Raw genomic sequence first — 15,016 nt, 5'->3', positions numbered from 1 at the left:
GCTACCAGAAGTCTAGTTAAATATTACAGTGAAAACCAAGAAATCTGGAGATACATTTTACATCCTTAACGGCTAATCTCTTACTTTGTGCTCTGTGTGGTTGTGCAGCTTCAGTGTCCTATAATGGTAAATCTAAAGGAGAGATTATTATCATATATCCATCCATGTGAATTCACAGGATTCCTAGTGTGAATGAAGAAAGAAAATAGTCAAGCCAAATTCTCCTTGTGTTCTAAGTCTCGAAGATAAAATAAATGCTGCTGAACATAAGGTTTTAAGGCCAAATCCAAAAAGGGATTTAGCAGTGAGGCAGACTTCAGCGCCTAAATGCAAACCTGCACTACCAAAATACCAGCTCAACTGTGGAAGTAATGAAAATGTACTGGCCATCCCCCCTTTGCTCAGAAATTGCACTGTTTTTCAGCTTCCCTGTGTGCCCAGCTGCCTCAGCCTGACTGCGAGATGTCTGGCTCTCGCTGGAAGCCAGAAAGGAAGAGGAACGGCACGTAGATCCGCAGAGCACATCCTCCCACATGCTGGCAGGCCTTGGTCCCTGCAGAATTTGCTTGCCGTAACTCTCCTTTTTTTTTTTTTTTTTTTTTTTTTAAATGTTACTGATAGAAGAGATGGTTGTGGTGCTGCCTTCTCTATACCCTATAGCCAGGCTTTTAGAGAAATTTGGCCAAGAAGCAGGTAACCCAGGTTGTTCTTGTCTTTGTGGAGGTCACCACCACGTTGCGCATCTTCAGAATGAGTGGTCAGAGCAGTGGGATGTAGACCAGATGGGGTAGGTTCATCCCATAGAGCTTTAGTTGGAAGTTTACCACTGTGTGGGAATTAATGCAAGATGTATTGCACCAGAGATCTTAAAAAAAAAAAAAAAAAGAAAAAAGTGACTGTGGCTTAATCTGTACCATGTGTGGGCACAACAGGAGAGTCCAGACTGGACTTCAAACTTCAGGTTTAAAAACTTTTTGATGTTAATTGATATTAAATGCATCAAGTCTTGGCAGCAAGGTCAGACTCCAGGACTTGCTGTGGAAGACAGGCTGTTGCAGGGTCAGTTTTCTTTGTAACCTTTCTCTTTTTGGTCCCATGACTCTTCTGATCTTGTTGTATGGCAGCACAACAGACAAGGAAAAACACAGAAAGTCCTTTCACCACCAGGTCGGTGGTACAGTGACTTGGGCACTTTGCTGTGAAGGGGACTCTGAGATCCCCCTGACTTTGAGGGATATTGGCACCTACATCATGTGTAGAGGATCTGGTGACTTGGGTTTTATTTAAAAAGTGTTGATACTTGCTACTTCCCTAAATGGTGTGGCCAGAAGTTGTGTCCTTGGTATCATCCTTTGGGTCTCTGAGAATCTGCAGGATTGTAAAAAAGCCCTTGGCTCTTCCTGAGGACGGGGCTGTGCACCTGCCTGCTACAGTTGTGACCTGTTGGATAGTCCTGCTGAGATCTCTGCAACTGCTTCTTGTCTGAAGTGTCAAGGAGTCAAGTGTCAACTCTCAGAGGAGGAGAAAATCTCAGGATGGTCAGATCTGTAAAGCTGTGGTTCCTGTAGGATACCTCCCAGGCTGAGATGTTTGGACAGACTTGCACAGTGGGAGAGTCAGGGCACTTTGGAAAGCAAAATTTATCCTCATAATGATAGGTGTCCTCATTGTTACTGGGGGAGGGGAGTGCTAATGGATGAGAAATAGCTGATTAATTAATAAAGATGTTTCTGATTTTGGAAAGAAACCATTAGAAGATTGCACATTTTAAAAAGAAATTCAGGCTAGGGATTTTTGATTCTTGTGGTATTCTCTTTAGTTTTTCAGAGAATTCAATAGGGATTTTCTTTAAAATGCTCTTGCCATGGTAGTGTTTGATTTCCTGTCAAATTTATGGATTGTACAGTGGTAGGAGGAAGAGATTTCTCTCAGAGGATGACATTTGTTATTGGAAACTTGGGGTTTGTTGGACTTCTGTTTAAAGAAGGAACAGGAATTGGGATATCTGCTGAGTAACTTCCAAGTGGCAATATGCTGACCTATCAGCATCTGCACGCTTCTCTTTTTCTCTTTGAGGACCAGATTACACCTCTGTTACTCACTGGATAGCAGTTCTTTGGTTCTGTGCTGTGACTTACAAGATAATGTAGAAGTAAGATGTCAGAGTTTGGAACTTAAGTTTATTTTCAGTAGATTCACATCATACACCCCTAGTTACATAAAGCTATTTGCCCCTCTTGCTGTATTTGCAAAGGCTGCCCTTGCTTTCATGGCACCTGGAGAACTGCATTTGTAATGCACGACTCGGGTATTCTGGACTCTGGAAAACCATCTTCATATTTTTTATATCGTCACCTTTAGGAAGCAACGTACCTTCCCCTAGACCAGGCTCAAAGCCCCATCTGACCTGGCCTTAATTTCTTAATTATGAGAACACAGCACAGTAACCTTTGAATTCAGACTAACTTGACATAGATGCCATAAATGTTCAGGACCAAGAGAAGTTTTGTCTATTCCATTAGGAGAAACTTCATAAAGGAATTCCACAACACATATTAGCCTAACATTAATTTTTTTGTGTGTGATGGGTTTATATTACAGAATAAAACCTGTCATGAGCTCAGACTAGCTTCAGTTCAAGATGGCATCTGTTTTTTAAAACTTTTAAAACTAACCTTGCAAGTACAGCCCAACACAAATGGCAGAGGCCACGTTGCTAGCACCTGAGCCTGCCTCCAGAAGTTGCTTTTGTTACCTTATGTTTGGGTGCATGGGCTGGCCAGCCCTTCCCAGCAGATCCAGCTGCAGGACATTAAGAACCAGTACAGTGAAAACGGTGGGAATGTTTAATCCAAGCAGTGGTAAACCAGACAAACCCAAACCAAATCAAAATGGAATTAGATATTTTTCACTGTGCTATAAAATGGTCTTGCACCGAGTAACTGATTTGCATTTTGTCCAGCAGGCAGGCTTTTCCATGAGCCTGTAACATTTCTGTCTGTGAGAGACAGAGACAGTGTTTTATAATGGCAAGGCTGGATTCCTTCAAGGCTATGCGACCTCATCCTGTGGTAGATGAGCGAACGTCCATTGACTTTTGCTGGAACAGGATCAAGCCCTTTAAACATGCAACGCAACGGTTTTCTAAAGCCTGTGAACTTGAGCCCGGTATTTATCAAGTCTGTGCCATATTATATGTTGAAATCAGGCAACAATTGTATTTTCACATGGCTTTGGCAAGAAACCAGGAGAGACTTGGGGACTTCAACTGACTTTCTCATGGAGTGAAACTGGAGAAAATATTTTTACAACACCCTGTAGGGGAGAAACTTGGTAGATTGCTCCCCCGTTGTCTGCCAGCAGCTTTGGAGGGCAGCGGGGTTCTTTGCTGTGGTGCTCAGCTCTACAGAGGCTCTTCTCTCCATTTATTTGTAGTTAATATTTTAACCAGCATTTATGGGTGGAAAGACCCTTCAGTTCTTCAACAGCAGAATCACAATAAATCTATCAGGCTGAGCCACTGCTCCTCCATCAGCTTCTGTGCTTTGGTGGTGAAATATCCCAGTATGTGTGTTAAGAGGTTTTATTGGTAGGGCCATGCGATAGCTTTCTTTGCACTAGTGAAATTAATCCTTGAGTCTCGTTTAACTTAAATATGAATTTTCTGAGACTGGTCTTGGATAAATTTAGGCTGGGGATCCAAAATGCTGAAAAAGGAGTGAGAAAACTGGTATTTCCCCCCCATATTTGCTTGATGTTAAATGTGCCGTTAAAACGGTGAGACTTAGAAGATGAACCTAATGGACCGTAGTAATATAATCCATCCCTGCAAGATAATCTCTGTATTCACAGGATTGTCACAGTCATATGGAAGTCATCCACTGAGATCACAGTAATCAAGCTAATGTAAGTATTTCTTTTCATTTCAAAATATACGTCTTAGCTATGTCTTCATTAAGTTTGGCCAAACATTGAGATGTTTATTTAACATCTGGAAGATAATATCTTCTGAGAGGGTTTATCACTAAACCTGTTTCTTGTTTGTTTGGGTGTTATCTTCCGTGTGATTGATAACACATTCAAAATCTATGCAGAATATATATTGAAATAACATGCATTTTTGTCTGTCAGCAGCCAGTTCAGTGCTGGCCTCTGTGGAGACATTTGCAAGCTTTGAGGTGCTATCTGCACAGAGGCTGAGAGAGGCCTGAGCCAGCTTCTGGGACAAACGATGACATTCTTTAAGTTTTTTAAACTTACATTGTTTTGTGTCATTGCCTCTGAGTTTTGCAACAGCAGAGAATTAGCAGAAGGGAAAGTGTGGGAACACGAGCAACAATGGTTGTCTCAATACTTCCAAAATGCCTGTAGGCAAATTCTATTAATTAAAAGAAATAGGAAACTCTGTGGGTCTCTACTTCCATGGGAGTTTCAGTGCAGCGTGCGTGGATGCTGTGCTGTTTGCAGGACTGCTCTGAGGTTGGCTGCAGGCCAGGACGCCTTTCATTTCCCCAGGCCGGCTTGCAGCCGTGGCAAGGCACCAGCTCAGGGCCTGCTTTGTGTCATGCAATCATAGAATCATCAAATCCTTTAGGTTGGAAAAGACCTTTGAGATCATCCAGTCCAACTGTTAATGTCCATGCGGGTTGGAGGGAGTGTGGGGCTGCGTCTCATGCAAGGGTTGTGTCCCATGCAAGGGCTGCATCCAGTGCAAGTGCTGTGTGCCGTGCAAGGGCTGCATCCCATGCAAGGGCTGCATCCCATGCAAGGGCTGCGTCCCATGCAAGCACTGCGTCCAATGCAAGCACTGTGTCCCATGCAAGTGTTGCATCTCATGCAAAGGCTGTGCCCCACACAGGTGCTCTGCCCCACCAGATTTTCTGCAGCGTTACCAGAGTTGCCTGCCCATTGAGATGGAGATTTTCAGCCCTGATGCTGGTTTCTCAAGGCTCCCTGAGAGCAGGAAACCTCTGCTCCGGCTGCCTTCCTGCTAGCAACAGGCTTATCTCGGGTGCCTTTTAATCACAGGGTGAGGATCTTTTGCAGACCTCAACTGCAGTGGCCATGGGGCGTGGGTGTGTGTGGGCTGCCCTGCGAGCAGGACAGTCACTGCTGTGATGCTGGGAACAAGCAGCTTGTTTTCCCTCCCTTGGGAGCTCACCTAGGTCTCGTGCTGTGCTCAGGGTGCTGAGGTGGGAGGTATTCTGCCCTCTCCGCTCCCCTCCTGTGGCTCCTCCAGGCACCAGAAGCTCCAGGGAAGGTATTTTTATAGACTACATTGTCAACGTGCTCCTAAAATTTGGCTATCCCTTTCCTGCCATATGTCCCTGGCAACTTCCTTAAGCTGAAGCAAGCCCCCCTGACAGCCAGCACAGAAGCTGTCAATCACGTCCACATCCATCCAGTCACTTGACAGGCCCTGGGGACCACCTGCTCATAGGCATGACTTCTTTCCCTCATCCCCCCACTCGGTACGTCTGCCTTTTCCACCTCAAAGCTGTCCCTGATCAAACACCTGCTATTTCGTGGATCCCTGACTACTGCCACACTGCCATACTCCTTCCTCTGTCACCCTCACCTAGAAAGAAAATCCAAATATGAGCACCGCCTGTCAGTGGTGATAGTGGACATACAGGGGAAAAGTCTCAAGTAATATGCAGTTCTTCCTCCTCTTACTGGCATAACTTGCCTGAGTGTTGGGTTGCAAGCCGTGTCGTTTCTCATGTCTCTTACTTGTTCCGGAGTCACTTAACAGCTCATATCTGAAATTAGATTTTGAATTTTGTGGCATTCTGTGTGTTTGTGAGCTCCCATAGTTTGCACAAGGATCTGGCTGTTCTTCATGGTCTTTAAGAGTTTCTATAAAGAGCTGTAAAACTTTAGATGAAAAAAAGACCATGAAAATGATAAATGTTACTGTAAGTTACGGTTATGACTATTGATATTTTAATTAATACCAAATTTATTGTTTACGTTTGGCCTGTCTGTATTTTGGTGCCTGAGTTCTTGGTTCACTGAGGTCAAAGAACAGCTGCCTGTATCTCTGAAGTGAGAAACAGTCTGTTTCAGGGATGGCTTCAGAGAGGAGGTTTCCCTTGGGTGGCAAGAGCTGGCCCAACAACTGTGTTTTTACATTGTGTTAAAAAAGCAAACAGAAGGAAAAAATTGCCAAACATCAAGCAGATTTGCTACAACGCAAGGATGAAATACGTATCGCCAAGAACGTGTCATGTGAAATTGTCCTTAAATTATAGTTCTTTTGTGTCTGAGTGCCAGCCTGCACTACAGCCAGATGGAGAGCAGGATATGGAGATAGACTCACGTACAGGGTCAGGGCGGTGGTGTCCTGCTGCAGAGGTTCTTCCCCATACATCCAATATTCGCCTGGCCAAGGTGAGCAGTGTGGTGGGCATTGCCATGGTGACGGCCTCCCTCCTCTGCCCTACTCTATGCCAGAGGGGCCACCAGAGACCTGTCCCTACAGCGTCTTCTTCTCCAGCTGGTGTGAAAACTCGTCTTTTCCTCTTCATGAGTTGATTCTACTTGAGGTCAGAAACTGGTAGCAAATGGTTCTTTTTTTTTTTTTTTTTTTCCCCTGTGTTAGTTTCCTGCTGGTTTAGTGAACTTAACTGGCTCTTGGAAGGGGTTGGAGAAATGTTACAGCTGCTGGAGGAAAGTAGTGGGGAGACGCAGCTGGAGTAAGAGGCTGGGAGCAGGACTGTCCCTTTATGGTTGACCTGGACTCAAAGATCAGCTGAGACACACCCAGAAAACCTCTTCTGAAGTGAGAAAATAGTAGCATTTTGGATTAGTGCTGAAAGATCCAAAATCCATTTTGGACCTAACCCATGGAACACTATCTCGGTTAATCTTTCTGAAATTAACAATTGTAAATTTTTCTTCATACTTGTAAGTACCTCGCTAATTATCAGAACAGAATTTGGATTCTAAGTGTTGGGTAGGGAAAACGTGGAATTTGCACATGAGAAAAAACTATAGCCTCCTTGAAAACTTCACAAAGACTGAAAACACCTTTATTGAGGTTTCTTTCTTTACTATCAATCTTCATTTACTGTCAATCTTAATTTACTAGCAAGCTTCATCTGTCAATAGATATTCTAGCATATTCATCTTTTCAGGTTACCAGTAATCTTTATTCTATCTATTCTGTCTTTATTCTGCCTATTCATTAGTTTGCCTTTCCCTCTTCTATTCAGACATGATCTTGTGGTTTCTTTTTCAGCCATTGTGTTCTGCTGCAGCTGTTGGGTTTTTTAGTTTCTTTTGTGGGTATCTTAAATATTCCTGGGAAGAAGCACAAACTATTGAGGGTATTTCAACTCGACTTTAAAGTTTGATTGGGAAACACTATTTTGATTCACTGTTAAATGGAAAAATGTCTGATTTATTTTGGAGGTCTTAAATCTCTAGTTTCTAATTATGATTGCTTTTTTGTGTGCTATAATATATATATTCTTTGGCATTGTTTAAAATTGTTTTTCTGATCAGAGGTCAGAAGAAAATGAAACAATTTTATCAGAAACAGCTACAGTATAACTGAGTACAAATTTGCACCTTTTTGAGGAACATTAACTTGATTAATTCTTGAAATCAAAAAAATGCAGAAGAACATTGTAACATTGATTAGATGGGTTTAAGCAGAAAATTAAAAGACTTTAAGAATTATAACTAGAATTAAAGGGCATGAGCATTAATGGTTACTTAGAGAAAAAGATGTCTCTTTTCTTCTTCCCAATCATATTTTTGATCATTTTATGATTTAACAATAAAACTTCTCTAGCACATTTTTTTCAAGTTTTTAAAGGTCACCACATTTACACTTTAAGTAAATCAAGATGCAGAGAGTGACGTACCCTATCCAAATATTTTTGCCAGTACAAAAAGGCATACAAAATCTACTCTTTTCTGTCTTATTTTAGTAATAATAATTTATTTTTTTTTAACACGATCTGAGGTCGGTAAACCTCAGCAGTCCTCCAGAGAGCTGTTGTTCCCTTCTGCTGAATCGCTCTGCACGAGGCGCGACTGCAGCCCTAAGCTGGTTGCTGCGGTATTTCCCTGGCGTTGCAGTTGCCCGTGTGATGCACTGCCATTGCTCTGTCCTTTGCCGCGGTGAACCCACTATCCCGTACCCTGCACATTCGTGAGAAGATCCTAAATGATCTGGCTTTATCTCTTTAGCCTGGGGGTACGCGGCTGCCTGGCTCCTTAGGACAGCTTTCGGGATCTGCCGGAGTCATCCTGGGCCGCAGCGCAATTAAGCACGGTTTGTCATGAGGTCTTTGTAGTGCTACAAGTCATCCCTTTGAGAAGGGAGAGGGAAAAGGCAGCCCTGCATGACTTCAGATACTGAATTTTAAAATTTTAATAGTAAGTACAAGACTGTGCTGTAATGTACAAAAATGGCCTCATTGTGAGTCACTCGAGCTGCTCTTGGGCCATGTAGTCCTTGCATGTGACCAGTGAATCCTTTGCCCCAGTAACATTAGCTCTTTGCCATTTACTTTGGTAGGGCCACAGTTTTGCCCTGGTTTTGGTTGTTTTTATCTTTCATGACCTACTTTTCCCTCTGTAAATTCTACAGAGAGCTGAGGATTCTACCAGGAGAGCCGAGGTAGGATTCAGTTCTGACTCAGAACTCAGCCAGAAGAAAAAAATTAGCGGTAAAATCTGGCTGCCAAATCTTTGTTGTTTAGTAATGCGTGACTTGGAAAGAATCCAGAACTGGAGTAAGTTTGCACGGCTTCTATTAAAAAAAACCCACAACCAAGAACGAACCAACACCAGCCTTCTACTTCTTTACTTCTAGTGTGATTTGATTTCATCTGGAAATTACCAAGCTGCCATAAATATGCAAACCTACAGCGCAAACTTTTCAGAGCCACTGTTCAGAGGAGAGCTGCTCTTGAGGGAAACTTGATATTATAGCAGTAGAAACCGGTTTAGATTTATATTTAGTGACTTGCATACTTACTCGGTGATTAGAGTCTTTTCCATTTTCTGGCATGGGTGAAATGGTATGTTAAGACAGGATATAATCCTTTCACACTCTGCAGGCAATGTCACAGTATGATGTTGGCACCGTGTTAGGCTTCCTTAACCCTAGAACATGTTGCGTATTCACTCTTGGCAGTATTTTAGAGGCTACAGGCGGTAACCCAGAAGTAATCTTATTACCTATAACCAACTGTATCTGCATGGAATGGGGTGCTGACTACTGAGCGAAACACAGTTACAGTCATTTGAGATTTAATTAAAAACTGTTGGTTCAGTCATTTTTGTGAGTCTGAAACAGATTTCTTCAGCCCCCTCTTGGAACTGACAGTTTCATTGAGAATTTTCTGAAATAACAAACATAAACTGCTGGTGTTCCTTCAACAGAGAAATTGCATTTTAAATGCATTTTGCAACACGTTTTGCAGACAAATGTGAACAATGCTCTTATTTATTTATCTAGTGTACGCTGTTTGAAATTCTTATTTCTACCAACTTGGTCAAGAGAAAACTGTGGAGAAAATACGCTGTTTACACAAGTATTTCTTTGCTACAAGGTATTTCTGCAAGTTTATCGCCCTTCCCTCTTGCACGACACAGCTCATCCAGGACCACTCTGCATGCCTGCTAATAACCTGGGGAAAGAAACAGGCATCAACCCTTGTCACCAAAAAATAGCTTTCCTCTGCTAAAAAAAAATCCTGGAAAACCAGTGCGCTTTATCAACAATAGCTGCTGAAGCAAAATAGATAAATTTTCTACAAAAGAGGTGGGTTTATTGTCTTGCGCCATCCTATTCAGATATCTTTATTTATAAGATAGAAAAATAACTGAAAAGCTGGATGTAAATACTGTGGCTGGTGGACCTTGATGCTACTGAGTACCATTGTACAGCTGCTGGACAAGACTGATTGTAAGAGACAAACGGTGTGTATATATCTATATATACATAAACAAATATATATCAGGTTATAAGGGTATATAATGGCAGTAAGGAGTGTGGAACTGCTGAACGCTGAAGACTTGCCTGTTACCAGTGAAAGGAACGATGCAGAGAGTCCTTTTATAACCTTAACTCTGCAGATAAATTGTTTATCATAAATCTCCGCTGGCACTAACTCCGTGTATATCTCGCTGGTACGTGTTTTGTAACCAGTTCTGTGGGAGGCAATGTCAAACATCTTATCACCAGTATTTCAGAGTACTTAGGTGCAGTCATCACTTCTAACCATTTAATCAAAGTCATATTTAAACTATTTTTGCTGCCCAGAACGATCCATGTCCATTCTTTACTGTTATTTTTAATGAATCAGTAAGTGAAGGGAACTGGTCAAACTTTTACGTTCATTGTGAGTCACCAAGATTTTTAGATACTTGCCAGTGTATTTTGCAAGATTTCTGCCGCTGTAATTAACCACAGAAAACCAAAGTGGAACTGCCTGAGCCATAGGAGAGAATCTTAGTGACATATCTGTTAAAGAATGGTAGAAAAAAAGAAATTTCTAGACTTTTGGCTCTCCTTGGTCTTTTCTGCTGATGTCAATACCAACAGCAAAAACTGTAAATTGCGTTACAGCTTTTTGTGTGATCCTCAACCACATTCATGTGGCCAGTGTGCCGCTCCCCTCAATAAATAACCGTAGTTCTGAGTAATTAAAATGGATGATTTAATTTAAAATTATGATTTATTTATGAAAAACACATTCTTTAAAATACCGGTGAGGTTTAAAGGTTGGTTGGTTTTGGTTTTTTCCCCTGCAGTATAACATGGGTCCTATAGGCTCTATAGTTTTAATATTCTGACGGGCAAGGTTCGTGTGTGAGTGTAACGTAAACCTATTTTTTTTTTTTTTCCCTTGGTGAGATGGAGGGAGATTCTGTTCTTTATACGGCACCTGACAGGCATTCTGCCTGCTAGTGACAGTACCCGTGGAAGACTGTAGGTGAGACCCATCCCCTTTGCATTGTATTTTCTACACGATATCGATGTGAGAGGGGCACTGAGCTACAGCTGGGCGAGGAGGTGCTGACTCTGCTTGCAGGTGGTGCGTAGATACCGGCAAATGTAAGGTTCAAAAGTAACAGCACAGAAACTTGAAAGACAACTTGGTGAAGCTCTTTTTGCCTTGGTGTTTTGCATCATTCTCATGAATACCTTCCTGTTCCTCCTTTGAATCACTAAGCAAAAAATCCATTCCCGGCTGGATCTGGGCACATAGCTATCAATTATTTCCATCAACAGATCTTTTTCTGCGCTGTGTAAGGATGCAGCCAAACGAGCTGCTGTTTAAGGTGTACGTATATTCTTATTGTTAGTAAATGATGGATCTCAAGTGCAGTAATCCTTAGTTCTAGTGCTTGGGGGTTGATTGGCTGGAGTTTGGTGCCCGAAGCAGGGCCAGGTGAATAGCAGTTCTTTTTGATACAATTCTGTCAGTCCACTTCAATATTCAGCTATTTGATTCTACCCTCTTTTCTTAATGTATGGGTTTTTTTTTTCAGGTCAGATAAATTGTCTTTGAGGTTAGAGCAAGTACTGGAAGGTCTAGATAGAAACCGGTGAGTTTTATGAGATATATATACCTACCGGTGGCATAATTGCACTGTCAACAGACAGGACAATCTATGTCTTCACAAAATATGAAGCAGTAACTTCAGGACAGTTCATTTCAGCATCAAACCTTGAACGTTTTCCCTTTCCATTTCCAAGTTTACTTTGGTTAAGTTTCAACGTTTTGGGTGTGCTAAATATGAGGAAACATGTGTTTCCAGTGCTACAGCAGGGCCTCGCTGGAGGTTTCGGCTTTGATGAGCAAACACCTTTAGGCTTGTTTGGAAAAGCCTCAGCGGTGACCACAGCGGCCTTGCTGGTATTGGCATTTGTCTGCATGGGATGAGAGCCAACCTTAATGTGACCAGGATTTATGCAGCATCTTGGTAGGGAGAGGTTCATTTATTTTATCAGAAACCAAGAGCAGCCTGGAAGGGAGGGTGAGAGCCCAAAGCACAACTGGGAAAGCTTAGACATGCTTAAGAACTTATTTCTCCCCCCTTGGAGAGTTCAGTTTTGAATAAAGCGCTCCCTGGGCTCTCACACTTGTTTGCCAGATGTGGTTTTCCCGTCTTTTAGAGCACTAATTGTGTCCCAACTGGTGCATTTTATGGCTTTGCCTATACCTGTAGCAAAACAATTATGAATTCAGCTGTGCCTCTGGAGGGAGAGAAGGGACAGAGAGGTGGGGAGGCGAGTGGTGGCCCCAGGGAACTGGCAGGACGTATTATGCCTTTACAAACCGCTGTGCCTCGTGAGCATTAATACCTGCAAAACACATGTTGTAAACACCCTTCCCAGACTACCAGCACATGTTTCCCTGCTCAAAAGGCCCCTTTTAATACTGCTGGCATTGCTAATCTAAATCTGTTATGGGGAGAAGGATTATTGCCCTATGCTAGCGTGTACAAGTGCGGGGGAAGATTCCCTACTAAATCCAGCGCTTAGTGTTTATGCTCATCTGGGAAACCGGCTCATTTTTCTGTTTGGATTTTGTGGATAACAGATAAAATGATGGTTTGGGAAGGTGTGGCCTGCTGCGTACGTAGCGAAGGTATGACTGCAGGTTTTACATCTGAAGCCCGTGCAGGGGGGTTGAAGGAGCTGCCCTTGCCCTGGAGGACCTTCCACCTCCAGGCACACCTCCCGTCTTCAACCCAGCTCACATGGCAGCTCCAGTTGCAGGGGGTCTGCCCCGTATGTTTTATTGCTGCTGATTCTCCCAGTGATAAGTTCATCCCATTGACTGGTTTTGGTTTAAGCTGATAAATGCAGACGTGTTGCCGGCGTTCATCAGCTGCTTGTGCTTCTGCCCTGGCTGGTGTGTGGAGACCTGAATCGGGCACCTTCAAAGCCAGGGTGGTGAGCTACTGCGCATCTAACCAAAGCGCATTGTAGAGATGAAATCAGAGACAGGGACTTGTAATGTGTATTCTCCGCTAGGCTATCATATCTTTTGTCACCTGGAGTGCCCAAAGAGGCCTGGTAATGTAATGATGTTTTACAGAAAAGCTTCCTTTTGTACCAAGAGAAATATCATAACGAAGATTGCTCGGAAAGCTCACAGGTTGGGTCTGTGTGAGTCTCCGGAGTGCTCTGTCAGCAAGAAAATGCGAAACCTTAATTTATATTTTTAAGAAACAAGGAAGACCTGAAGCATGAATTCGTGTTGAGTGGTTAGGAATTGTGTGTTTGTTTTTAATATCTATCAGAAGAGAAGAGGGATTCTGGGTATCACGCGTTAGGTGGGATTGCATGGGCTCGGAATCACTCGCACAGGCTTCAGGTCTGTTGAGCAGTTACATGGGCTGAATCCCAGAGCTCACTAAAACCTGACATAGCGCTGGAAGGAGAGTAGAAAAGTTAGAGTTGTAAGGATAGTGATTTAAATGGGAGGGGAAAATGCCTCAGCAACATTTTCTGCCTTGAAAAAAACAACAATTTCTCCTCCCTTGTACTGTCACCTGGATCCGCAGAGAAGAGTTTTAATACATTCTTAAAATGAGAAAGAAAAAACTGCTATGCTCTCTTCTGTGTTGCATTATTAACGAGGAGATGTTGGGTCATCACTAATGCAGTAAAGCACCTGGACCTTTGCACTTTGTTTAAACTTGCATATCTTGGAGGGGAGATTACAGGAGGATAAAGTACAATATTTTTCAGACTTAAGTGAGCTCAGGTTGAAAGGCTGTATTAAAAAACCAAAAATGTGAAAGCCACTTCTTTGGCTTGCCAAATTGAAGTGTTAATGTTAGATTTGTTAACTGAACCTTGGTTAAACTAAGGTCTCTCTTTCAGTTGTTAGAGCGGGGCGGTTGGTCAGGGGAAAGGTGTTCGCTGCGAGGTGTTGGATGCCTTGTAGGCTCCCCGGGCTGAGCCCACGGTCCTGGTGAAAACCTGCATTCAGAACCCTCGGGGTTCTTGGAGGCAGGGTCAGGAGTCACCCTGGGGCTGCAGTGGCTCCTCCAGCTGCTGTGAGCACAATTCCAGGCAGCGCTGGCTGACAGGGACTTATTGGCCACAGCTGCCGCTGGACTCAGCAAGAAGAAATGCAAAATATCTAAAAAAAACAGATAGGCCAGCCAGCAGAGAACTGTGCAGTCCCAGGCCTGTTGCACTGGCCACTGCAGCATGTCTCCTTGCTTCTTGGGCTCTGCCTTTGTGGACCCGAAACCTGCTTGCTCTCCCCAGCAAAGTGGGGATATCATACTGTTTAGGGGTAAAAAAAAAAAAAAAAAAAAGTTTTGCTTTCATAACTGCTGTATCTGCCCCTCACAGGAGAGCTCGGGGCCTTTACTTGCCATGAAAAGCTGTGTGATCAACAATATTTTACTGAAACATTCGGGTTTTGCCTGATAAACGCACGTGCTGTATGATGTAATTAGTGCCGCTGTGTCTTACTCCTTCAGCACATCATGCAATGTCCGTCGTCTCGGTGCAACGGTGAGTCTGTGCTGAGACGTTCCCAGACAAATAGAAAAAAAAAGAGTATGCTCACCCAGACGGATAAAAAAGCCTCTGGTAATGACAGACAAACTGTGTTACAGGACAGGAATGTCATGCATGATCAGGTATTTCAGCTAGAGCTTTTAGGTTTTTTTTATTTTCCCTTCAAGTCTTTTGGGAAGGTGGGTTCAGCAGCTGAAGAAAAGAGATGCCATAGTTTCTGACAAGTTAATTAAGCTTTCACTTCTGAGTATTATATGTATAGTGAAGAAAAGAAACTTAATTGTCTTTGCAGTGCCTTTGCAAAACCCAAGAAAAATGCCTGCATATTTTCTCAGTTTTGTCTCTATTTTTGATACTTATTCAGTGTGAGCATTATACTTTCATGGGTTTAATTAAAAGCCAAGTTTTGGAAGCTTCTCAAATGTTAGTTTTGGTACATAGATGTATGCCTTTAAAGAAATATTTATGTGAAATCTAAAGCCTAAAAGGAATCAGAGAGGC

Source organism: Falco peregrinus, chromosome 8 (assembly GCF_023634155.1).
Source record: "Falco peregrinus isolate bFalPer1 chromosome 8, bFalPer1.pri, whole genome shotgun sequence".
Lineage (NCBI taxonomy): Eukaryota > Metazoa > Chordata > Aves > Falconiformes > Falconidae > Falco > Falco peregrinus.
This window is presented reverse-complemented; position numbering follows the sequence as displayed.